Here is a 26,615-nt window from a genome sequence, read left to right as displayed (position 1 = left end):
GGTTCTATTGGAAACTCTGTAATCAAGTTTTGCTAAACATGGTCTGAATTGTTACTACAGTCAGCCTAAGAGTCAAACTGCACTGGTACTTTTCAGTGAAAGGAATTTGGACGTCTCACCTTCTGGCCCCATCTACACCATGCCTTCTGAAATGTCAGTGTCCAGTGACTGAGCTGCACTAAGGGAAGGGAGCCTGGGAATGGTCTGAGATGACCTTTCAGGTGATATCTGATAAGTGGCAGGCCCATGAGAGCAATTAAGAGGGAGCATAGCATGGAATGCAAAAGCATATAGATATGTAAGAGGAAAAACAACTTGAAAAAACCACGCAAGAAACCCTTAGGAGGAGAAGCAGTAAGTAAGTAGATAATTAATGAGTTGGCTAATAATAAATAAAAAAAAATCTTGAAGTTCTGGCCATTTTATACAAGCTGATAAAGCAATATAACATTGTCTTCCAAGTGCACATGATGTGAAATATTACCCCAAAATGCCACAGTACCCAAGTTTATAACAGATTACTTTCCAAGACATGTAGATAGTCTATCCTACTTTAGAGCTTGTTTTAAATCCTTCCTAGCTGAAGATAAATGGAACAGTTAAAGCAAAGAACCATAAAATAAAGATCAACTTTAAAAATCTATATGCAATTAAGAGTTTCAGAAAAGGTCAATATTTAACTACAAAAAATATAATACAAAAACTCAAACCAGAGCAGAAGCAAAAATCTTTTCAACCCTCTTTTAAAGAGATAACTCTTAAAAAAAAAAAAAACTTAAACTGATTAAACAAAGTCAGTATTTGTTAAACTAAACACTTTAAAGACAAAAATTATGAATAACTAAATTCTTATTCCTCCTCAAAATCAATAAAGAAATAAATTAAAAAGAGGGATAACTTACTAAAAGCCATGGTACTTCCCAAGCTACAGCAAAACAGAGTGTGGACTTCTAACAGGACAAAATATGAGAAAAAGCTTTTTTAAGTGGAAACAATGTAAATCTGCTTTACTTGTTAAAATGAGGATATAATGTTCCGAGAGAAAGCAACTGATGGCTCTTTTTATATGAACACCATCTCCATATTTAATCCAAGAACAGGGACACACCATGCTCTACTATTCTAACACTATCACAGACTATTGTGCTATAATAATAAAGTGACAACTGTGCACTTGTCAGAAAAATCATCTCAGTTTACCATAGGAATGAGTTTACACAGGACTAAAGGCAAAAGTATAAACTAAGGACACCAACTGAAGAAGGCATGTTGATCCAGCCTCCCCCTCATCCCTTGGAGGAAACGACCCTGCTTAAAACCACAGAGCAGAGCAGCAGCTCCACTTCAGCTGCCTGATGCCCTCGGCTGAGCTCCTCACATTAGGTCTTCCCACTCCTTCTGCCATTTTTGACAGGCAGAGTTAAACAGTGAGAGAGAGAGAGACAGAGAGGAAGGTCTTCCTTTCTGTTGGTTCATCCCCCAAGTGGCTACTACGGCCGGCGCACTGGAGCCAGGTGCTTCCTCCTGGTCTCCCATGTGGGTACAGGGCCCAAGCACTTGGGCCATCCTCCACTGCCTTTCCAGGGCCACAGCAGAGAACTAGACTGGAAGAGGAGCAACCAGGACAGAATCCGGTGCCCCAACTGGGACTAGAACCCGGAGTGCAGGTGCCGCAGGCAGAGGATTAGCCTAGTGAGCCATGGCACCGGCCATCCTTCTGCCATTTTATCCTCCCCATCATCCCACCTCTTGTCCTCATCACCAGCTCCCCAAGGTCCCACCCCTATTTACTTCTTTTTATTTTGTGTTTCTCTATTTCAAAATCTGGAAAGGATAGTGTCAGAGATGTTGCATTCTCTGTTTTTAAATAAAGACACAAATCTAGAAAAATATGAGATTCATACACATAATCATATAACAGTGCATCAAAATATGCCAGACCACCTTACATAAGTCAGGAATAATACTTGTTCAAAAGGATAAGAAGGCAGAATTTATGTTAAGTGTGGAGATCAACAGCAAAAGCCTAAACAATAGTTCTTACGTAGCATATATCAGGATCCTCTGAATAGCCTGTTAAAACAGACTGAGGGACTCAAGCCAAGAGTTTAGGTAAGCAGATCTAGGGAGGGAGTCCTGAAACCTGGATTTGTAACAAGTTACCAGAAAATACTGATGTCATTTACCCAGACACTACAATGAGAACCTCTGGACTTTAAGTGTCAATTTCACTTATTATTATTTTTTATTTAGTAAATATAAATTTCCAAAGTACAGTTTATGGATTACAATGGCTTCCCCCTCCCATAATTTCCCTCCCACTCGCACCCCTCCCATCTCCCGCTCCCTCTCCCATTCCATTCACATCAAGATTCAGTTTCAATTATCTTTATATACAGAATATCGATTTAGTATATATTAAGATTGCATCAGTTTGCACCCACACAGAACATAAAGTGTAAAATACTGTTTCAGTACTAGTTATAGCATTACTTCACGTTGGACAACAAATTAAGGACAGAGATCCCACATGAGAAGTAAGTATACAGTGACTCCTGTTGTTGACTTAACAATTTGACACTCTTCTTTATGGCGTCAATAATCACTCTAGGATCCAGTCAAGAGTTGCCAAGGCTATGGAAGCCTTTTGAGTTCGCCAACTTTGATCTTATTCTGACAGGGTCATAGTCAATGTGGAAGTTCTCTCCTCCCTTCAGAGAAAGGTACCTCCTTCTTCTTTGACGGCCCTATTCTTTCCACTGGGATCTCACTCACAGAGATCTTTCATTTAGATCTTTTTTTTTTTTCCCAGAGTGTCTTGGCTTTCCATGCCTAAAATACTCTCATGGGCTCTTCAGCCAGATCCGAATGCCTTAAGGGCTGTTTCTGAGGCCAGAGTGCTATTTACGACATCTGCCATTCTATGAGTCTGCTGTGTATCCCACTTCCCAAGTTGGATCTATCAGTATTAGCAGACACTAGTCTTGTTTGTCTGATCCCTTTGACTCTTAGACCTAGCAGTGTGATCAATTATGAACTGAAGTTGATCACTTGGACTAGTGAGATGGCATTGGTACGTGCCACCTTGATGGGTTTGTATTGGAATCCTCTGGCATGTTTCTAACTCCACCATTTGGGGCAAGTCCAATTGAGCATGTCCCAAATTGTACATCTCCTCCCTCTCTCTTTCCCACTCTTATGTTTAACAGGGATCACTTTTCAGTTACAATTTAAACACCTAAGAATAATTGTGTGTTAATTACAGAGTTTGACCAATAGAATTAACTAGAACAAAAAAAAAATACTAAAATGGATAAAGTATTACATTGTAGATCAACAGTCAGGACAAGAGCTGACCAAGTCACTGTTTCTCATAGTGACCATTTCACTTTAACAGGTTTCCCCTTTGGTGCTCAGTTGTTGCCATTCAGGGAGAACATATGATATTTGTCCGTTTGGGATTGGCTTAATTCACTCAGCATGTTTTCCAGATTCCTCCATCTTGTTGCAAATGACTGGATTTCATTGTTTTTGACTGCTGTATATTATTCTATAGAGTACATGTCCCATAATTTCTTTATCCAGTCTACTGTTGATGGGCATTTGGGTTGGTTCCAGGCCTTAGCTATTGTGAATTGAGCAGCAATAAACATTAAGGTGCAGACAGCTTTTTTGTTTGCCAATTTCATTTCCTTTGGGTAAATTCCAAGGAGTGGGATGGCTGGGTTGTATGGTAGGGTTATATTCAGGTTTCTGAGGAATCTCCAGACTGACTTCCATAGTGGCTTAACCAGTTTGCATTCCTACCAACAGTGGGTTAGTGTCCCCTTTTCCCCACATCCTCGCCAGCATCTATTGTTGGTAGATTTCTGAATGTGAGCCATTCTCACCAGGGTGAGGTGAAACCTCATTGTGGTTTTGATTTGCATTTCCCTGATTGCTAGTGATCTTGAACATTTTTTCATGTGTCTGTTGGCCATTTGGATATCCTCTTTGGAAAAATGTCTATTGAGGTCCTTGGCCCATCTCTTAAGTGGGTTGTTTGTTTTGATGTTGTGGAGTTTGATTTCTTTGTAGATTCTAGTTATCAACCCTTTATCTGTTGCATAGTTTGCAAATATTTTTTCCCATTCTGTCGGTTGCCTCTTCACTCTCCTGACTGTTTCTTTTGCAGTACAGAAACTTCTCAATTTGATGCAATCCCAATAGTTAATTTTGGCTTTGACTGCCTGCGCCTCCAGGGTCTTTTCTAGGAAGTCTTTGGCGGTACCTATATCTTGCAGGGTTTCTCCAGTGCTCTCTAATAATTTGATGGTGTCAGGTCGTAGAGTTAATTCTTTAATCCATGTTGAGTGAATTTTTGTGTAAGGTGAAAGGTAGGGGTCTTGCTTCATGATTCTACATGCGGAAATCCAGTTTTCCCAGCACCATTTATTGAATAGACTGTCCTTACTCCAGGGATTGGTTTTAGATCCTTGATCAAACATAAGTTGGCTATAGATGTTTGGATTGATTTCTGGTGTTTCTATTCTGTTCCATCGGTCTATCCATCTGTTTCTGTACCAGTACCATGCTGTTTTGATAACAACTGCCCTGCAGTATGTCCTGAAATCTGGTATTATGATGCCTCTGGCTTTGTTTTTGTTGTACAAAATTGCTTTAGCTATTTTAGGTCTCCTGAGTCTCCATATGAATTTCATTTGATGAATTCTTGGGAAAAAATGTTTAGGAAAGCCTAATAAGTAATGAATAGAAAGAACGCTGATGGTGGGAAAAGGGACAGAATACCTATGGAGCAAGATGGCTTATGTCCCCACTGGGACAGCCTCCTAAATTGAATTACATTATATCTGCTAAGTTCCAAAGTGCGTAGTATAAAAGCTATAGTGTTAGGTACAAGTAGCATATACTGAAACACAAAAACAAGAAGTGACTTTATATATATATATATATATATATATATATATATATATATATATATATATATGAAGAAATAGAGGTCCACCCAGAAAATTATTAAGGGCTTTCCTCCTTAAATTAGTAAGAACAAGTGCAATCTAAATAACCTAAAGGCACTGGAAAAATAATATGGGGCTGTGCATTTTAAAATAACACCATGGGGGGGCAGGCAGTGTTGTGGCATAGCAAAGCTGCTACCTGCGATGCATCTTGTATGGGTGCTGGTTCAATTCCTGGATGCTCCATTTCCAATCCAGCTCCCTGCTAATGTACCTGGGAAAGCAGCAGAAAATAGCCAAAATACTTGGGTCCCTTCACTCATACGGACAACTCAGAAGAAGCTCCTGGCTCCTGAACTTGGCCTGGCCCAGCCCTGGCCTTTGGGGAGTGAATGAGAGGACAAAAGATTGGTCTCTCTCTGTATCTTCCTTTGGGTAAATTTACTCTCTGTAACTTTCAAATAAATAAAAAAGAAATCTTAAAACATACAAGCACTGTAGCAGGCACCATTGTGGCAATGCAGGTAAAGCCACTGCCTGCAACAGCAGCACCTCTGGTTAGTGTCCTGGCTGCTCCACTTCCATTCCAGCTCACTGCTAATAGTCTGGAAAAAGAAGCAGAAGATGGCCCAAGTGTGTGGGTGACCAGGATGAAGCTCTTGGCTTCGATCTGGCCAGTGCTGGCCATTGCAACCATCTGGGGAGTGAACCAGCAGATGGAAGCTCTCTTTCCGTCACTCCCTCTCTCTTTAACTCTGACTTTCAAAATAAATACTTAAAAAAAAAACTACAAGTCTAAGAAAATCTTGCATTATGGACTGAGAGTTACTATCGGGCACTTCGGGAAGATTTGGTTGCCAGCAGCGGCTACACCATACTTCTGCTAGCCTAAGATGCAGGCAGATTTGGCTGGATCCAGACCTACTTTTCTCAGGTCCATCACAGAAGACAAGACAGAACTCAGCATCATCAGATCTTCATTTTCTAAATACCACATAAAAAGTTCTTTCTTTTATGTAAGACAGTCAAATTACGGCAAATAACAAGACTTCAAAAAATTCATGGGAAAATAAAATTAAAAGATAAGTTTATTTTGGTACAAAAAAACCTTTGAAATTCATGTGTAGTTTTTCATAATATGCATTTGCATTACGTTTCTGTAGATCCTTCGCATCATTTGATATTATAAAAACTGATTTTCTCTTTTTCTCATTTCTTTTATATCACTATCTCAGTAATCTTCCATACTCCCTTATTTTCAAAAGTTGTTAGTATCACTACAAAATTCTAATAGTTCATTAGTGATGATATAGGATCACAGCAAAACTTGCCGTATTTAATTATGCTGCAATCTTCTTAAAGTTAAAAAACCATGCATTATTCAAATTAATGCCAATTATTTTGAAATGAAGTAAAAATGCTACTTAGCTATGAATAATATATGCATGTTATATTTCCCACCCATCCAAGAGTCTCAATTTTATGATTTAAAAGCCATTGTTGATTTTTTTCTGGGAATTAAAGCATAACTTACATCATCAAAACCCTTTATAAGATAGGTACGCAACATGTCAATGAGTATGATCCTTTAAAAACATGATGGAAGATTTTAAGCTTAACACTTCAGTTGCACTGGTAGCCTTGAGCGGCCATGTATGAGATTTGAGTACCCTGAGGTTCCCATGCTATGAGGAAGCTCAAGATATATGGGGAGACCAGCTGTAGGCTCTCAGCTTGATAACATCAGCTGCACCCAGATTCAGAAGGGACAGGGAAGTAGCCTCTGGAGAATTTTAGGTTGTAGAGTTTAGAGTCCCTGCTGGCTGTGGAAGTCTTTTCAGCTGAGCCCACAGATATCAGGAAACAGAGATGCTTCCCTCCTGTACCCTCCCAGAGTCCCTTAGTGCCCCCAGTGAGACAGCATAATAACATGGTCTTTGTTTCACACTGTCTTGATTGAGCTGCCCTTTTTTTTTTTTTTTTTTTTTTTTTTTTTTTTTGACAGGCAGAGTGGATAGTGAGAGAGAAACAGAGAGAAAGGTCTTCCTTTTTGCCATTGGTTCACCCTCCAATGGCCGCTGCAGCCAGCGCATCTCGCTGATCCGAAGCCAGGAGCCAGGTGCTTCTCCTGGTCTCCCATGCAGGTGCAGGGCCCAAGGACTTGGGCCATCCTCCACTGCCTTCCTGGGCCATAGCAGAGAGCTGGCCTGGAAGAGGGGCAACTGGGATAGAATCCAGCGCTCCGACCGGGACTAGAACCCGGTGTGCCGGCACCGCAAGGCGGAGGATTAGCCTGTTAAGCCACGGCGCCGGCCTGAGCTGCCTTTTTAACAGGCACAATAACTGAAGCATGCTAGCAATAGAGTTATAGCTATATTTGACTTGATTTACAGCAACTTGTAAAATGTGATAACAATGTCAAGAGAACTAAAATACAGAGAATATATTTGGAATTAATACAAAGAAATTTAATTCTTTGCATTAATCCTAAACAGCATGGTATATGCCATAAACAAGAGTGTTAAATTGTTAAAACAACATCAGGAGTCACTGTGTACTTACGTCCCATGTGGGACCTGTCCTTAATAGGTTGTCGAAGGTGAAGTAATGATATAGCTAGTACCGAAACAGTATTCTTACACTTTGTGGTTATGTGTGGGTGCAAACTGATGAAATCTTTACTTAGTATATACTGAAGCGATCTTCTGTATATAAAGATAATTGAAAATGAAAAAAAAAGCCCTTGGTTTTAAATTGGAAATTACATAGAAAAATAATCAATCTTTTTTTAAAAAAAAATATCTTGCAGAATCTCAGTCATTAATGTGATGTACACTGTTATTTAATGCTATAACTAGTACTCCAACAGTTTTTTTGCACTGTGTTGCTATAGGAGGGCAAACTGTTGAAATCTATATACATAATAAACTGATTTTCTATATATAAAGAGAATTGAAAATGAATCTTGATGGGAATGGAAGGGGAGAGCGAGTGGGAAAGGGGAGGGTTGTGGGTGGGGGGAAAGTGGGGGGGAAGCCTTTGTAATCCATAAGCTGTACTTTGGAAATTTATATTCACTAAAAAAATGTTAATAGTTTTGTGTAAGGATTATAAAATATGGCTGAGACTTTTTTTAAGGCAGAGAGATGGCAAGGGGAATAGACAGGCAGAGAAAAGTCTTCCTACTTCAATCCCCAGATGCCCACAATCACTAGGGTTGGGCCAGGCTGAAGCCTGAAGGTGAGAACTCAGTCCAGTTATTCTACACAAAATGCAGGGAACCAAGCATTCCGGCCATCATGTACTGCCTTCCCAAGGTGTGCATTAGCAGGAAGATGGATCAGAAGCAGAGTACATAATTTGATATGGGGCGCAGGCATCCTGAGAAGTGTCTTAACCACTGTACCAACTGTCCTTGCCGTTTTTTTTTTTCTTAAAAAGCAAATGCCTGTCTTCTTAAATAATATCAAAACCAAAAGCTTTTTTTCTGATTAAAATATCAGCTGTTCCTATTATAAAGAAATACAAATAGATAAAGCAGATATGATGAATTCACCACTATAAGAAATTACTTTTTCTTCCAGAAATCAAAGTAGAAATTTTAAAGGCAGATTTCTAATAATCCTTAGTGATACTCACTCTTGTATAATCCTCTGCCTTTGAGTCTAGGTGGAACCTGTGCTTAACATCCCCATAATGATCGGGGTCGGGGGAGGGAGGAGGAGGATGCAGAGGGGAGAGGTAAGAGGAGGATGAAGGGGAGAGAGAAAGAAAAGGAAAGGCAGAGAGAATGCTAATGAATCATTCGGTAGGCCTACTCCTACCAGCCTTTCAAAAATGAAGTTTTCTCTTCCTGATGGAAGAAGAGGAAGACAGACATAAAATCAGAAAGCAATATTTAGCTTCAGATTTCGAGAAAGGGAGGGACATGTGAGAAAGTGCATGGACAATCTAGTAGGAGAGGGCAACCTGTCATCAACAGCCAGGAATGACATGGGAAACTCAAACTTGGCACTCCAGCGAGGGAACTCTGCCAAAGGAGCGTCCAGTGACCTTCATAAAGAGCTCAGCCTGGTGGAGACCATGGTTTTAGCCTTAGGAGACCCCAGTCCGAAAACTCAGTTCAGTTTGTTCTGACTGCTGACCTATAGAACTCAGGGTTAACAAATTGACCTTTCTTTGGTCAATATTGTTTAATTTTTTTCTCTTTAAGGTGAAGAAATTTTATGTTTCATATATACAGATTTAGGACCATGGTGCTGTTTCCCACACTACCATCCCTCGCATCCATGCAACCACCAATCTCTTCCTTCCTCTCTTATTCTACCTCTTAATTTTTACAATGATCTACTTTCAGTTTATACTAATTAGATTAGCCCTACACTAAGCCAAAGAGTTTTAAAAAAGAAGAAAAAAACCACTGTTTCTGAACAGTAGAGAAAGGGCTGTAAACAATCATAAAATCTCAAAATGTCAATTTCACTGCTATACATTATTTTTGGGTACTCTTTTTACTTACCATAGATAAAGGAAAACATATGGTATCTGTCATTTTGGGACTAGCTTCCTTCATTAAGCGTAACAGTTCCCAGTTGTATCCATTTTGTTGCAAAAGACAGAATTTCATTATTTTTTATAGTTGAGTAGTATTTCATATTTGTATATATTACTACTTTTTATTCAGTCATCAGTTAATGGAAATCTGAGTTGATTCCTATTCTTAGCTATTGTGAATTGAGCTGGAATAAACATGGAGGTACAGATCAGTCTTTCATATACTGATTTCATTTTGTTTGTGTAATGTTCCAGGAGTGAGATTGCTGGGTCATATGTTAGATTTATTTTCAGCTTTCTGAGGTATCCACATGCTGTATTCCACACGACTGTACTAGGTTACATTTTTACCAGTAGTGGATGAGGTACCTTTTCCCCCACATTCTCACCACCATTTATATATGTATGTGTGTATATATATATATATATATATATATATATAATTTTTGTATGAGAGCCATTGGGTGAGGTGAAACCTCCTTGTGATTTTGATTTGCATTTCCCTGATGGTGAGTGATCCTGAGCATTTTCTCAAGTGTCTGTTGGCCATTTGAATTTTCTCTTTTGAAAAATGCCCGTTAAAGTCCTTTGTCCATTTCCTAAGTGGATGGTATGGTATGTTTTCTTGTTGTTGAATGTGTTCAGCTCTTAATAGGCTCTTAATAGTAATTCTTAATCAGTTGCATAGTTTGCAAATATTTTTTTTTCCCATTTTGTCATTTGCCTCTTCACTTTTCTGTTACCCTTGCAGTGCAAAAACTTCTCAGCTTGATGTAATCCCATTTGTCTATTTTTGCTTTGATTTCCTATGCTTCTGGGGTCTTTTCCAAGTCTTTGCCCATACCTATGTCTTACAAAGCTTTCCCAATATTTTAACTAGTAATTTGATGGTATCAGGCCATAGATTTGGATCCTTGATCAATTTTGAGATGATTTTTGTATAAAGCGTAAGGGTAAGGTAGGGGGTTTTGTTTCATATTTCTGCATGCAGAGATCCAATTTTCCCAGCACCATTTGTTGAGAAGGTCCTTACTCCAGAGATTAATTTTAGCTCTTTTGTCAAAGATAAGTTAGCTGTAAATGTGAGGACTGATTTCTGGAGTTTCTATTCTGTTCCATTGGACCACATGTCTATTTTATTTTATTTTTTTGCCAAGACCAGGCTATTTTGATGATGATCACCATGTAATGTGTCTTGAAATCTGTCTGCTATTGCAATGCTTCTGAGATTGTTCTTCTTGTTTAAGATTGCTTTAACTAATCAGGGTATCTTGTGTTTTCAATTGAATTTCAGCATTTTTTTTAACTTTTATTTAATGAATATAAATTTCCAGTGTACAGCTTATGGATTACAATGGCTTCCCCCTCCCATAACTTCCCTCCCACCCGCAACCCTCCCCTCTCCCGCTCCCTCTCCCCTTCCATTTGCATCAAGATTCATTTTCAATTCTCTTTATATACAGAAGATCAATTTAGTATAAAGATTTCAGCATTTTTTAATTGGGGCTGAGAGGATTATCATTGGTAATTTGATTGGTATCACCATCAATCTGGCTTTTGGTAGTATCAACATTTTGATGAAATTAATTCTTCCAATCCTTGAACATTGAGGATATTTCCATTTTTTGTGTCTTATTCTATTTCTTTCTTTAATGTTTTGTAATTTTCATCAGAGATTTTTTACATTCTTGGTTAAATTTATTCCAAAGTTTTTATTTTTTATGAGCTATTGTGAATGGGACTGATCTTGGTTCTTTCACAGCCATGTCATTGTCTCTGTATACAAAGGCTAATGATTTGGTATATTATTTTTACACACTGCCACATTACCAAACTCTTTCATGAGCTCCAATCGACTTAAGTAGGTTCTTTTTCTTCCCCTATATATAGGATCATGTCATCTGCAAACATGGATAATTTGATTTCCTTGTTTCAAATTTATACCACTTTGATTTTCTTTTCTCGTTTAATGGCTCTGGCTAATCTTCCACAACTATATTGAATACCAATGGTGAAAGCAGGCATCCTTGTCTGGTTCTGGATCTTAAGAGAAATGCTTCCAACCTTTCTCCATTCAATATGCTGTTGGTTGTGGATTGCCATAACTTACCTTCTGTGTTAAGGAATTTTCCTTCTACACCCAACTTAATTATTTGGGCGTTAAGAAAATATTCTAAAATGTGCATGAGAACAATGCCAGATTATTTTCAGTATTTCTCCAATTAGACACACAGCTGATTTCTCATAAGAAACCCTACAGGCTATAAGAGAATGGAGAGATATAATACAAGTCTTAAAAGAAAAAGAAAAAAAAACCTATCAACTCAGAATACAATACCCTGCAAAGTGTCACTTATGAGTGAAGGTGAAATAAAGATCTTCCATAACAGAAATTTTAAGAATTTGTCACCACTAGTCCAGCCTTACAAATGACCTTTAAGGATGTGTTACATAAACACACAAAGACAGTCATCATTGTGAAAGAATGTGAAAGCAGAAAATCTCCCATCCTAATATCAGACAAAATATACATTAACACAAAAAATGGTTAAAAGAGACAAAGAAGGACTTTATGCAATGATTAAGGGATCAATTCAACAGAAAGATGTGACTATAATAAATGTATATACATCCAATGCTAGAGTGCCTGGCTATTTTAACCAAATGTTAATGGATCTAAAGGGAGACACAGACTCCAATACAAGAGTAATGGGAGAACCTCAACATGCCATTGTCATCAACTAGACAAAAACTCAACAAGGAACCAACAGAGCTAATCTATGGTATGGGCCAAAACTACCTAACATATGTACTGAACCTTTCATCCCACAGTTTAAGAGTACACATTTGTTTAATCATTGTATCAAACATTCTCTAGAATTGACAATACATTATGCCATAAAGCAAATCTCAGCAAATTAAAAAATTAAACCATGATCTTTGCAGACCACATGGAATGAAACTGGAAATTAACAAGTTAAGAATCTCTAGAAAATATACAAACATATGAAGACTGAACAACATGCTCCTGAATAAACAATGAGTCAAAGAGTAAATCAAAAGGGAAATAAAATTCCTGGAAATTAATGAAGATGACAATACAACGTATCAAAGCTTATGGGATACAGCAAAAGCAGTGTTAACAGGGAAGTATATAGCAATCGGTGTCTACATCAAGAAATTGGAAAGGCATCAAATAAATGAGCCATCACTGTATCTCAAGAGCCCAGAAAAGCAACATACCAAACACAAAATTAGTGGGAAAGAAATAATTAAAATTACAGAATAAAGACAATTGAAACGAAAACAAAATTCAAGTATCAGTGAAATGGAGAGCTAGTTTTTGTGTGTGTGTGTGTTTTAAATTTTTTATTTTAAATTTTTTTTTAATTTAAACTTTTATTTAATGAATATAAATTTCCAAAGTACAGCTTATGGGTTACAATGGCTTCCCCCTCCCAAAACTTCCCTCCCACCCACAACCCTCCTCTTTCCCACTCCCTCTCCCCTTCCAATCACATCATGATTCATTTTCAATTCTCTTTATACACAGAAGATCAGTTTAGTATATATTAGGTAATGATTTCAACAGTTTGCCGCCATATAGCACACATAGTGAAAAAAATACTGTTGGAGTACTAGTTATAGCATTAAATAACAGTGTACAGCACATTAAAGACAGAGATCCTACATAATATTTTTTTTAAAAAAATTAATTAATTTTCTATGCCATTTCCAATTTAACACCAGGATTTTTTTTTCATTTCCAATTATCTTTATATACAGAAGATCGATTCAGTATATAATTAGTAAAGATCTCATTAGTTTGTACCCACACAGAAACACAAAGTGTAAAAATACTGTTTCAGTACTAGTTATAGCATCACTGCACATTAGACAACACATTAAGGACAGATCCCACATGGGATGTAAGTACACAGTGACTCCTGTTGCTGACTTAACAATTTGACACTCCTGTTCATGGCGTCAGTAATCTCCCTAGGCTCTAGTCATGAGTTGCCAAGGCTATGGAAGCCTTTAGAGTTCGCTGACTTTGATCTTATTCCGATAGGGTCATAGTCAAAGTGGAAGTTCTCTCCTCCCTTCAGAGAAAGGTACTTCCTTCTTTGATGGCCCCATTCTTTCCACTGGGATCTCACTCGCAGAGATCTTTCATTTAGGTCTTCTTTTTTTTTTCTCTTCCATGGTGTCTTGGCTTTCCATGCCTACAATACTCTCATGGGCTCTTCCACCAGATCCGAATGCCTTAAGGGCTGATTCTGAGGCCAGAGTGTTGTTTAGGACGCCTGCCATTCTATGAGTCTGCTGTGTATCCCACTTCCCATGTTGGATCTTTCTCTCCCTTTTTGATTCTATCAGTTAGTATTAGCAGACACTTGTCTTGTTTGTGTGATCCCTTTGATTCTTAGACCTATCAGAGCCATCGGTTGTGAACTGAAATTAATCACTTGGACTAGTGAGATGGCATTGGTACATGCCACCTTGATGGGATTGTATTGGAATCCCCTGGTACATTTCTAACTCCATCATTTGGGGCAAGTCAGATTGTGCATGTCCCAGATTGTATATCTCCTCCCTCTCTTATTCCCACTCTTATATTTAACAGGGATCACTTTTCAGTTAAAATTTAAACACCTAAGAATAATTGTGTGTTAATTACAGAGTTCAACTAGTTTTTTTTTAAATAAAATTGCTGCACTATTGGCCCAACTAACACAAAAAGAAGGGGGAAGCCCCAAATTAATGAAGTCAGAGATGAGAAAGGGTATGTAACAATGGATACCACAGAAATAAAAAGAATTACAGGGAATTACTACAAAGAGCTATATCCCAACATGCTGGAAAATGTTGAAGAAATGAATACATTCCTGGACACATACCATCCACTAAAACTGAGTTGTGAAGACATAAAACCTAAACAGACCAATAACCAAGACAAGGATTGAATCAGTAATAAAGATAAAGACCTTCCCAACAAAGATAAGCCCAGTACTGGATAACTTCACTGCTGAATTCTACTAGACATTTAAAGAATTAATTCCAATACTTCTCATGCTATTCAAAACAATTAAAAGGTAGGGAATCTTCCTGAATGCCTTCTATGAGGCCATCAGCACCTTAATTCCAAAAGAAAAAAATAAAACTAAGAAAAAAAAAAAAACTACAGACCAATATCCATGATGAACTTAGATGCAATAATCCTCAACAAAATACTAGCTAATCAAATCCAACAACATATAAAAAAGGTCATTCACCCAGAACAAGTGGGATTTATCCCTGGTATGCAGGGATGGTTCAACATCCACAAATCAGAAAGTGTGAAACATCACATTAACAAACTGAAGAATAAAAACCATGTGAACATCTCAAAAAGCGTTTGATAAAATATGTTGGCCTTTTTTAACACTCATATTTATTTATTTGAGTTATAAAGTCAGAGTTATAGAGAGAAGGAGAGATAGATAGAGATCTTCCATTTGCTGGAATGGAATGCTTGAAATGAACCAGTCTGTGTCAAGCCAAAGGCCAGAGCCAGGAGCTTGATCCATATCTCCCACATGGGTGCAGAGGCCCAAGTTTTGGGCCATTATCTGCTGCTTTCCCAGGCACATTAGCAGGGAGCTGGATTGGAAGTAGAACATCCAGGACTCGAACTTACACCCATAAGGGATGCCAACACTGCAGATGGTAGCTTAACCCACTGAGCCACAGCACCTGTCACAAATAAGTTGGTCTTTTGTTTTCCTTTATTTCAGTTATACAAGTGTCATTTTTACAACACAATGTACCCATTTTAATGCCAAAGTCCAAGTCATAATAAATTTATTCAGTTGTACAACCATCACTATCCTAAAGAACAGTTCCATCACCCAAGAACTTCCCACATGTCCTTTACAGTTAATTCCTTTACTACAGCCTCAGAAACCACAGATCTAATTTGCACTATTATAATTTTACTCTGGGAATTTCATTTAAGGGAATCATATTATAGTATATAGTCTCTAGTATCTGACTTCTTATAAAATTCTTTCGAGATTTATCAATCTTTTTTCACATAAAAAGTAGTTGTTCCATTTTATTGAACATAATTTCACTGCATATATCATCTAGTCATGAGCTGATGGATATCTGGGTTGTTTCCAGTTTGAGGCCATTATGAGTAAAATAACTATTAACATTCATATACCAATTTTGGTGATCACATGTTTCATATATTTTGGACAGACTCGAATCTTAAAATGCTTAAAAATAACTAAACATAAGTTTAACTTGAGCAATAACCAAACTTCTCAAAATGATCCCAGTATTCTGAAGTTGAATTGCCAAACAGTATTGAAGAGTTCCAGTTGCTCTGCATCATCGCCAATGCTTACAATTTTCAGTATTTTTAATTTTAGCTATTTCACTGGATCTAACAGTCTCATTGTAGCCTTTAGTGTCTTCCTTTCCTGTCTTGAAATTTGGACAGTTTCATATCCTTACTGTCTGTATATATATTGATTGGTAGTATCTGAGTATTTCATCACATTTTAATAAGTTTGTTATTATGTCAATTTGGAAATATTATAGATTAGATATTAGCCCTCAAGTACATGTTTTGTAAGTATTTTCCCCTTTCTGTGGCTTCTCCATTTGTCATTTTTTGCTTTATGGTTCAGATATGACACCTAATAAATACTTACCCAAACTGAAACTGAAAAACCTTTTTCTCCAACACTTTCTTCCAGAACTTGTATATGTCTATAACTCATTTCAAGTAAAATTTTATATAGGGATAGGAATTCTTTTCATTGTTTTGCATACAAATACCTGATTTTGTTGCATCATGTGCTGACCTCAATATCTTTTCTCCCATTCAATTGTCAGATATTTTTGTCAAAATTCATTGCCCACATTAGCACAGTCTATTTCAAGATCTCATTCAAGTTACTGATTTTTTTTTAATTTTCTATGTTGTGTCCTTCTATTTTGTGGAATATTCACAAATGTTGAGATACGACATTTTAGTCACAAGCATGTACCACTTCATTGAACTTCAGTTTCCTCATCTGTAAAATGGGGTGGAATACACCTGCCTTAAAGGGTAACGAGGATTCAGTGAGAAAACCTTTACTGTGTGTACTATAATAAAGCTTCCTGTCAACAGTTAACTCCACAGTACCCAACACAACACTTTCAAATTATGTCTATGTGTGCTAAGTTTGTGCATGATCCTGGTGTGGGGACTGTAGCATAGCGTAAAACAAACATGCCACACACCCAAGGTTTATTCAGGGATCTCCTTGAGTCTGAATCAACTCATAGGCAGGGATACTCTAATGTCTATTCTCAAGTTCAATGAGATTCATTTTGTTTTAATCAGTATGAACATGCACAAAACACTGCATTCCCATCATCTTGTTCACCTTTATTTTAGTTCCTTTATTTATTTATTTAATTTTAGCTCCTACATAGAAGGGAGAGCATGTAATATTTGTCTGTGTCTGATTTATTTCACTCAACATAAGTTCCTTCAGTTCTACCCACTTTGCTGCAAATGATAGAACCCCATTCTTTATTATAACAATATTTCATTATATACAAATATACATTTTCTTTATCCATTCATCTGATGTTAGACAATTTGGTTGATTTCATTTTTCTATCATAACATCAATACCACACTTTTTACTTAAATAGCTATACAGCAAGTCATGAAAATAGGTATTATGCTTTCTCTTTGCTTTTTCAAAAAACATTTGTGGTATTCTAGATTCCTTATGCATTTCAGGATCAGTTTATCAATTTCTGCAAATAAAGGTGTGCTGGATGTTGTTAAACTTATATAATCAAGTTTGAACTATGTTAGCATTTTAACAAAGTTTTCAGATACATATAAAGCATTTCTCTGCTCATTTAAGTCAGTGGTTTTTCTTTTAATTTGGAACTGTTGTAGCTTTTTATATTTAGATCCTTCACATATTTTGTAAAATATTCCCTAAGTTTTCATGCTTTATGATGTTGTTATAAGTGCTATTTGTTGTATACTTCTATGTATTTAGCTACTTAATGTTTATAATTTGTTCAATGTTACAATCTATTATAGTTTCGTAATGTTCAAAACTATCAAAATTTCACCCATTCAGATGGCTCCTGTTTCTCCTTTTGAGGCTTCTTCATTAGACCTCTCATCTTCTAGGTCTGAGACAAGATTCCTCAGGCTCACCTTGCATTTCCCTGTGTGAATTCTTTAACACATTTAATGAATGTTTAACAAACATTCCACTTTAGAGATTAGTGTGAAATGCACCCTATGGGCAGTCACTCTGCTAGGGTGTGAACGGAAATTTGAATGAGGCTTATAGTTATGGTACCACTAGTTCATCAGTTATGAAGTCTGAACAGAAAGGCAGACATTAGGCAGTTCTTTATTGGAGGAAAAAAATGAAATAAAACTTAGCACCAAATCAAGTACTTATCTCAATTGTTTTGATTACAATTAATTATACACATATATGGGACGCATATGATGTATACTAATCAAATCAGAGTAACTAATACTTCTTTCTGCTTGTTATTTACTTTGTTTGGAGACTTCAGTTTGTCTTACAGTTCTTCATAAAATACGTAGTACGTCATTGTGAACTATAGTCACTATTTTACTGCTCATGCCTTCTGTGTGTTTGTACAGAGTACCCAACCTCCACCCATCTCTTACTTTTCAACCTCTAATAACCACTATTCTACATTCAGAAGTTTTTTTGGTTTTAACTTCCACCCTAGTGAGAGGGGGCATGTGGTAATTGTCTTTCTGATTTAATTTACCTATATGATACCCTCCAGTTCTACCCATTTTGCTGCAGTTACTAGACTATCTTACCATTTATGACTGCACACTATCACATTGTATCTATTGACCACATTTTCTTTATTCCTCCGTTGATGGAATCTAAGCGGAATTAATCTCTTAGCTATTGTGAATAATGCAAGTACATCCTCTCCACTGCTCTATACTTTCACGGGCTTGTGAATATGAGCATCCAAATAATAATACCTAACTAGTACAAATATCTATAATCAACATGGATATATCTCTAGGAATAGCCAAAAAAGATTATTACCTAAACCAAATGGATACTTAAGCTTATACTAATTGCTTAACTCTCGAACATTCTCCAAAAACAAAGATATCTTCACTTTTTTGCTCTATATGTAACTATATTGCAATTTTAGATTCAAGAGCAAAGTAATATTAGTTGTCTCCCATCGATGCTTTCCTATCCAGTACTAGAGTATCAGGGCACTGAGAATGCACAAAGAAAGCCATAGTTAAAATACAACTACTCTTTCCCCTACCATCACCAACCACACCTTCCCATCACCCTCTCTATACCCTTTCCTTGCTGACTGTCAAGGAGATCCTCAAAATCATGCTGTGTCTATAAAGCGTTCTCCAGTTTCCAAACCCAGGGATTTTCTGCTGCAAAACTGCTTGTGTTGAGAATGGAACAATTTACATCCAATAAGAAAAGGGACTGTTTTCTTAGCATTTCACCAAGTTATATATTGAAAGACATGAAAATTTTCAGTAATTCTGAGAACCATACAAAAACACAATCAGTTTCTACATGGACAGAAGACAGTGGTCTGTGGATAAAGCCTTGTGTTATAGAAAACAAAACAAAACAAAAAAACTCAGGGTAACTGAAGAGAACTTCCTGGTTCAACCAGTTCTTCCATAATGATGGGGAAAAATAGTGAATTACTGGTAAAACAGTGACTTACAGAAAACAAAAAAGTGAAAAATCTCACAGCAACTGAAGACTGGGGAGAAAATTCTGCTTCAACTTATTCTTCTACAATTAAAGGGAAAGATAACAATTTTGTTATAACTGAAAGGGGCACCAGAGTCCAGGTAATTCATCCACAGTGCCTAGAACTGAGAAAACGGGGCTGACTTAACCAATCTGGTCAGAAGAAGTTCCAGCCATACTATTCTACCTGAGAACACAAAAACTAAACATAATTTTAGCCAAGTAGTAAAAATGTGTAAATTTAACTCAAATTATTTATTTAATTGAACTCAAAGAACTTGAAATTTAATTTTTAAATTTGATACTCATATCGCTCAGGACCATTACCTGAACTCAGTTAATACAAATATGATTCTAATCATGATCACTCTATAGATACAGTGTCCTCCAAGACTAATATAAAGAAAGTCCTCTCTATGGTAACAGATAGACTCCTAAATGGATCTACATTTTTAAACATAATCTAAGCCCAATTTGGGGGTGGAAATCAAAATTTAATTTGTAAATTTTTGATCACATAGAAATGAAGGCTTTCTGTTAATAAAATGTCCAATTTTGTTTTCATTTTCTTCACTGACATAGACAATAAAGGAACATAGGTTACTGCAAGTGACTGAATGGCCAATAAATCTTATGATTGCTCTTAAAACAGATAAATTGAGTAAATGGTGATGAGTGTTATAAATATATTTGGAATTCACAATAAAGTAATGGCTGTAAGGTAGAACAACAACTCTTTATTGCTTCAATGAGTAAGAACTATAGTATTGTGTATTATTATGCTATAAGCAACAAAAAAACAGCAAAACATACTAGCAACAGCTTTCTATGACTAAGGAATCGGATATGCACAGTGCTTACAAAGCAAGTTAATCAACCACTATCCTCAAAAATATTTCTGTGTATAAACTAACTTAGCCTTCTCCTACACTTCCAATCCCTTAGAATTCTATTTGTCTTATAAAGCTGTTGTCATTGAAATCTGGCCAAAGACTGATTTTGGTCAAATGCATTCTATACTAAAGAAGTATACAAATCCCAAAGAAAGAAAAATCATGGCAGTGAAGAATTTGCCATCCTGTGTAGCACCAGATGGCATAGATAAAGGGATGTTGTGCACTCCAGCTCAGCAATGAGGTTGTTCTATCACTGTCATTTATACATGCCCCAAAGGTGTGCAATCCAAACTAATGCGGAGATTCTTCAATGACAGCTGAGAATGAAATATTCCATCTGTGTTTAATACAGAGATTGCATTCTCTTTTCTCGATGAGAGCCTTTCAGAATATCACTACGTATTTTTTTCTCCTTAAACACAATTGCCTTCTTTTTTTTTTTTTTTTTTTTTTTTTGGCCCTTGCATCTGTCTACAAGATTGCTGTTAGCTTTGTTTCTTAAACTTGCACGACAAACCTAAGTATTCTTCCATCTTCTAACATCAATTTGAGCCTTACTGCACTATATACTAATTTTGTTCTATAAGAGTAAATGCAGTGGCACAAGAAATCAAATAAAACAGTGTAACTAAGCTATACAAATTCAAGATCTAAAATTCAAGGCAGAGCCACCATATAAAGGTATTTATGTTTATAAACACTCACTGAGGTATCAAATAGTTCGTGGGAAAATGGAATTAAAGGATCATTTCATTTTAGTACAATATGTTTGAAATACATATTTATACACATAAATGGTCTTCAGAAAGATAAATAAATGCATATCATGAAAATATGCATACAAATAAATTACCAAAAAGGCTACATTGTCCAAATGAAATATATAATGAAGGATACGAACAACTCCTAAATTATAAAAATAAAAAAGTACATGCAATGGGGCACTCTAGTAACTTTAAAAACAAGACCAACGCCTTTTCCAAAAGCCTTAAAAATGCTCTAATGAGAGACCTGCAGACTTTTCATCTCTGGAGATTCACACTTTAGAAGTAACTCAAGAGGATAATTTAAGAAACCAAATTGTAAGAAGTATGTTATTGATTACTAACATTGGAGGCGCAGGAGATGCCTGCTATGTATTATGTATCAAGGCCCCACCATGAAAAACACACCCTAAGCATCTGGGAGATCTTCCTCTAGTTTTTTTTAGGTTGGGTTTTAGCATTACAGAAATGAGAACCTAGGGAATAGGACAGTTAACACCTGCAGAGGCACAGTTTGCCTCCGTTCCCTCAGGAAAAGGACAAGAACCTGAGAACAGCTGAGTTTAGAAAGCTGGAAGCTCTTCATCCAGTAACAGTTCTGAAACAGACATCAGGGTCAATAGTGAAAAAGGCCTGGCAACAGGAGGGATCACATGCTTGTTTGTATTTTGGTAATGCACGCAGATCAGTAAACAGCAGTCATAAACACACGGTTTTATGACTACATGAGACCCGATGAGAACCTTCAACCAAAATGCACTGCTTTGCATTATCGCCAGAGAATGTTCTAGGGCTTTGTGTCAGGCTCTCCCTGGGGGCTGTGCAGAATAGGGTTCCCAACTTACGCTTACCCATGGAGACTCTCAAAAACCCCCAATCCCAGGCCCTCCATTCAACCTTCCAGTCAGTGCTGAAATGGCAGAAAATGAACATTGCTCTTAAAGGATGATGTCCCTACCACCCACTGTGCTCTAAAACCTGTACCCTGATGTGGACTACAGGGCTTTGTCCTCAAAACCAGCCCTTCTTTTCCCCAGTCTTCCTCCACTGCATCTACAGAAGTCCCGCTCTCTATTCCCTTAATTGCTATCAATTGTTATTTAGCTTTAAGCTAAGAGAGAAGCTAATTGATAAAGCTGGAAGATCACAATAGTGGATTAAAATAACCTTGCTTCAAATCTCAGCTCAGCAACTCTCTACTTAGGTGATTTAGATAACTCCGTTAATACTTTGAAATGATTTTCGTACTTATAACAGTGATAGCTGTATTGCCCCACCTACTAGGATCTTCAGGAGGATAAAAGGAACAAATACAAGTTAAAATGTTACACATTCTAGAATACAAATACATAATATGTGGTCAGTTCTTTATAGGACCTAGCTAACTCCAGGAAGTATCCATCTTCTTTACATTTTGCAGCTAAACTTCTTGTTTAAGCCGTATATGATGACAGCCTCGGTCTCAACACCTTTAATTCCTTGTTAAGCCCCAAATACAGCCTAGCTATCCACGTGACTTGTCGGGTTTTCTTCCTGAATCTGGCATAACTGATCACGTTCTGCTGTCCTGAAGCCCTTGCTTGCTTTTGCCTCGTATGAATTTCTTCTTTTTTATCAGTGCTCACCATGGTGGGAGAGCTTTGATGCAGTCACTTAGCCAAGAGCATTCCGGAAACAGACTGAGTAAAACTATAAATAAAAGATAAACAAGTCCCACAGATAAGCCACATTTGCTGTGGTAAAACCATATGAAAACTGTAACTGTAAAACAGTTCACCTATCTGTGTTTAGAAGCCAGACATCAACATGCAGTTGCCTATATAACTGATTCAAGAATTCTAGATAATTTTAGCTTATGGAGTGGAAAGTAATTTTTGAAGGACTGGAAGCCCAGTATGATGTCTAGTCCCTTTTTGAATCCTTAGATGTGACCATTCAAGTACAATCTCTCCAAGCTGCTGTCCCTGGTTAGCTAGTCAGAGCTGAACAGTTCTGACACAGTTCCCATTTTGGCCTAATGACCTTCTTATTGTCATGAAATACTTCTTTTATGTTATTCATTAATGAACTTCTCAAATTGTGGAAGGAGTTCCAATGAATTCTAAGGACAGAAACCTGAGTTGCAGGATGAGGGGGTAAGGTCAGAACGCCATGCTTTACTTTAAACAATTCATTTAAGTGCCTGTCTGAAAAAAAGGAGAGATGAAGGAATTGCAGAGAAATAAATGCAAGTAAGAAGGATACACAAACTGTATTTATTTTCTCTGCTTGGTTTTAAGAAAGCAAAACCTTCATGTTTATGGGCTGAGTTGAGTCACTGCAATAGAAAGAATGGTAACAAAAGAGAAGAGCAGTGGGAGTTAAAAGGTCTCAGGGTAGAAGGAAGAAATACAATTGGAAAGGAAAGTGAAAAAAAAATTGCCTTGAGTAGACAATGCAACTGCAATTTTCCAGTATAAAATTAATAAATTTTATAGAAAATAAAGAGGTGAAAACGATTGATTATTCAAGTGTCCAAGTCATTTTTTTTTTTCTCTAAGGTAGCTGGGAAGACCAGCAAATAACAGAGCAGAGGGCAGGGGCAGGGTTGGGATTAATGAGAGCACTGAGGTCTTAGAATTACCACTGATGGGTTGGAATTAAGGTGCAAAGGGTTAAGCCAACACCTTTGCCACCAACATCCCACATCAGAGTGCCAGGTCAAGTCCTGGTCACTCTGTTTCTTATCTGCCTTCCTGCTTATGTGCTTGGGAAGGCAGCAGATTACTCAAGTACTTGGACCCCTGCCACCCATATAGGAGCCCAGGATGGAGTTCCTGTCTCCTGGCTTCATCCTGGTCCACACCTCCCTGTTGTAGCCGTTTTGGGAGTGAACCAGCATATGGAATGTTTTCTCTCTCTCTCTCTCCCTCTCTCCCTATGCTGCTCTTGCAAACTAACTAACTAGATAGGCAAGCAAATAAATCTTCTTTAAAACGAAAAAGAATTATCACTGAAGAGAGCTAACTACAAATACCCAGATATACTCAAGATTTTATATCCACAGTTCGTATGTCTTGACTCCATTGCTCAAAAACACTGGGCTGCCATCTTGAAAATGTGTAAAATAAGAGATGAAAGAAGATGAGCTGGCAACTGAACTGGGAATTCATCTTAAGTGCATGCTCAACTGTGATGCCTCAGCAATTCTTTACCTTCAAGGTCAAATCCTTATTAACATTGCTTTCCTCTTCATAACAAATGGTGCATTCCTTACCTGTCACCATCAACATGAGCATGAGAATGAACATAAACATCTCTTTCCTTTTACTGAGCTAAGCTCCTGACAGAAAAGAACTTCCTACATGTATAAGTATGGCAGGTCTTCTGATGGGTGGTCTGCAGTCCACACTGTACTCAATCTGTCTGTTACTTCATGTTAATGGCCACGATTGCACAGGCTGCCACTGCTGTGTTCTGCTTCTTAGCTTCCTAGTCAGCATGACATTTTTCTTCCAACTGAGCTAGTCCATCTTTGATTTCTGCTGTGGCAACATGGTCTGTCAGCTACTGTCACTTCCCAGATGTCAGTGGCTATGTGACATTGGTGGGGATCATGTCAGGATTGTCCTTGAAAGATTTACTGCCACCTCCCACAAGTTTACAGAGTTGGTCACAGAGGTATTACTTTGGCTTTCTAGTCTTTTGTTTGAAATTCTCACAGGAATATGCTAATAAAATAAGGCAACATTTTACTAAATATTGGCTGAATATATTCCAGAGCCTCAAATTCACTCAGGTTTACATACATGACTGCTTGAATATATAAAATATGTAAAGTAGATTGCATAGGCTCCAACATCCCAAAGATGGTCAGTGGATGTCAAACCAAATGGACATTATTTAGAAAAAGAAGGTTTTCTGACTTGATTATACCTTTAAGAGAGCTTTTTAAATTTTAAGGCATTCCAAAGTATCAATTCGCATGATTAGATGGAAAATAAAATGCAGCAAATTAAACAGATTATAGCATATGAAAAAAAATTACTATGTTTGCCTTAGTTTTTATTTTAACCATATTTTCTATTCATTAAATTGAAAACATTAAAACACATTTTCATATACATGTTCAAAGCAGTTTCTGTTGCATTTTCTACACAAGGCAAGATCACACGTTTTTCAAAGAAGATACCTCATTCTTTAAGTAATATCCTTATCATGTCTAGCAAACTATCTCTTTCATGTTCCACAAAGAATTGCCTCTCTAAGTGGAATTTTGAAATGGATTATTCAAAAAACATAATTCAAAATAAAATAGAGAAATCTCCAGGAAGAAAATCTAGACTTGTTTTTCCTCATATCAATTCTTTTCTACTTCTATTGTACTAGTTTTCCATTGTAACTTGATGTGAAAACTTGCTTTTACCTCGGCTGGCTCTATGCCATTTTTCCAGTTTCTACTCCTCTTTGTCCTACCTGCAAGTTGCACAAAATCTAGTAATTGCAAGCCAACTAGATCAGCCTTAGCTCTAAGTTCTTGTTCTTACACTAATTCACACCCAACCTGGTATTTGTTCCCCTTCTTGTAGCATATATGGCCTAGATGGGACATATTTAGACTTTCAAGTATATCTTGTCCCCACAATAAGATTCTTGAAAGCAAGGAGAATATTTCCCACTAATTTGTATTTCTGAGTGCTCCAATTCTACATAGTCACTCCATAAATAATTAATAAACTGAATATCAAAGGGCTACCTCTCCAAGTTATGCAGCACACCTATTATTCAACCCAAAAATGTTGTAGATAATCAGAGGGGATTCCTACAAGGGCATTTTTAACTATTCACTGATGACAGAGGTCACCCAAAACAGTAAAAAGCAAATTTATACTGACTAAGAAAGCAATAATTTAATAGTGAGGGAATACTTGGGTGAATGACACAAATAATTAATTCTAAAGTGCCTTCTTGCTGTGAATATATTACTAAGTATTGCTCCATGTGGGGCATGAAATTCATAGAAGATTTCAGTCTGAACCTACCATAAGATTTGGAAAAATCATGTTTTTAAAAAACACTATGTTAATCATTTGCCAGTATCAAAAGAAAACAAACACAAAAATACTGAAGGAAATCTAAATATTGAGATTTGGTGAGCAAGAATACTTAAGAAATATGAATGATTGCCAATCAAATTTTCCTGAGTGAAAGCAACTGTAGCTAGGGCTCTTTTAAGATGAACCAAATACCAAAGGTATTGTCAAAAATTCCACTGCCAGTAGTACATAAGGAATTTCTGTCCAAAAATAGAACATCAAACCACTGTTAATGAAAGGTATTCACCATAAAGTTAGTAATTTTAAAAATAACATTTTTGTGTTCTTGTTTAGTGCCCAGAGGCACATACAACTCAATAACAGCAAATGTATTACCAGCAAAAAAAAAAATCACTATATTTTGCCAGAAGATATTTAGAATTTATTCACAGGTCATATATGTAATTAGGTTAAGCCAACATGGGGCCAGTGCTGTGGCGCAGCGAGTTAAAGCCCTGGCTGGAAGCAACAGCATCCCATATGGGTGTCAGTTCAAGTCCCGGATGCTCCTCTTCTGATTCAGCTCTCTGCTATGGCCTGAGAAAGCAGTAGA

At 37.0% G+C, this 26,615-nt stretch overlaps 1 protein-coding gene and 1 pseudogene across 1 annotated transcript in view; both read right to left on the bottom strand.

The window, feature by feature from the left end:
• Positions 1 to 26,615, bottom strand: part of PARD3B (par-3 family cell polarity regulator beta) — a 1,146,588-nt gene that overhangs the window by 916,676 nt on the left and 203,297 nt on the right. The window lies entirely within an intron of this gene.
• Positions 1 to 26,615, bottom strand: part of LOC133756265 (heterogeneous nuclear ribonucleoprotein C-like) — a 117,271-nt pseudogene that overhangs the window by 70,624 nt on the left and 20,032 nt on the right.

The sequence above is a fragment of the Lepus europaeus genome, chromosome 1 (genome assembly GCF_033115175.1).
Source record: "Lepus europaeus isolate LE1 chromosome 1, mLepTim1.pri, whole genome shotgun sequence".
Lineage (NCBI taxonomy): Eukaryota > Metazoa > Chordata > Mammalia > Lagomorpha > Leporidae > Lepus > Lepus europaeus.
Note: the sequence above shows the minus strand (reverse complement) of the source record. Positions and strands in the feature narration are given on the sequence as shown.